The sequence below is a fragment of the Hippocampus comes genome, unplaced genomic scaffold (assembly GCF_001891065.2).
Source record: "Hippocampus comes isolate QL1 unplaced genomic scaffold, H_comes_QL1_v1.1 C16905404, whole genome shotgun sequence".
Classification (NCBI taxonomy): domain Eukaryota; kingdom Metazoa; phylum Chordata; class Actinopteri; order Syngnathiformes; family Syngnathidae; genus Hippocampus; species Hippocampus comes.
In genome coordinates, this window is record NW_017840851.1 from 1 (window position 1) to 1,168 (window position 1,168).

Consider the following 1,168-nt stretch of genomic DNA (forward strand, 5'->3'; position numbering starts at 1 on the left):
TAATCAGTCGGCCGGCGTTTTAAAACTACAGGGGGCAAATTTTTTACTTGACTTGCCCTTTCAGAAAATATTACTTCTATATAGTTATTTTTTTCATGTTCGATTTTTTTCCCCCAGTCTAAAACTGAAGCTTTCACATTTGTCATTTTCTGGGCTGTATATTTTGTTCAAGCCATTTCTTATGCAAGGACTTGACCTGAACTTTAAATATTAGAAAACAAGAATGTGTTTATGAATTACATTTGTACTGCCCCAGTCGGCCCGACGCTAATGAACCTCGGGTGGCCCGACATAGTAACGTAGTGGCCCACCGAGCGGATGTTAGAAATCACAAACTCAATTCCAATGAGACACGTCGCCAAAACAAATTTAGAGAATGACGTGCACTCTATTTGTGACACAGAGTCTATTTGAGTGACTGAGGAAATATGGTAATTACCACTGCTGGAATGATAAATGCTTGTGGTCCAGATAGAGAGAATTTGAAACAACTAAAACTCTCTAACTCTCTTGGTTGAATCATTCAGGTGGACACCCAGCTTCGGAGCTCCAATCGTAGGCTAGATAACCTTCACGCCCAGCTCCAAGAACTGGACGCTCACATTGTAGTGAAAGGAGGAGATGAGAGTAAAGGTAGGCTGTCCTCACGAATACTCTGCACGCTGTGTCAGTTTTACATCAACTCCAACCTTTCTCATGTCCCAGATGAATGTCCTCAATCTCCTGGGGCGGAGAGCAGAACTTCAGCCCACAAGGAGCGCATTGCTGCCCTGGAGAGGCAGCTCAACATTGAGCTCAAAGTCAAGCAAGGAGTTGAGAACATGATCCCCATCTACGCCAATGGCTCCACCAAGGTACTTTACTAAATATTGTTCAGTCATCCATGTATACTCTGGATGTCTGTACACAAAAATAGGAGCCGTTTACAACCGCTTTCACACGCAGAGAGATTCCACAAAGTAGCCGCAGCAGAAACAAAACAGGAAATTGACCATAGCATTTCACAACAAAGGCGGAATATTGCCATACATAGGGGTAGCGTTTATCCTGCATATCATATATCATTAAAAAGTTTGATTGTGACATTGCAAGCGACATTGTTTTCAACAAGACGGGCAGGTAGAAGTGAGGATCAGCACTCAAGCTCTGCCACACACACACACACACA

General features: G+C 43.2%; 1 long non-coding RNA gene across 1 annotated transcript; it reads left to right on the plus strand.

The window, feature by feature from the left end:
• The first annotated feature begins 499 nt into the window (after window positions 1-499).
• Window positions 500-855, plus strand: LOC109509454 (uncharacterized). Its single transcript, XR_002166945.1, has 2 exons — window positions 500-633; window positions 706-855. It is a non-coding gene; the product is annotated as an uncharacterized LOC109509454 (long non-coding RNA).
• Window positions 856-1,168: the final 313 nt, after the last annotated feature.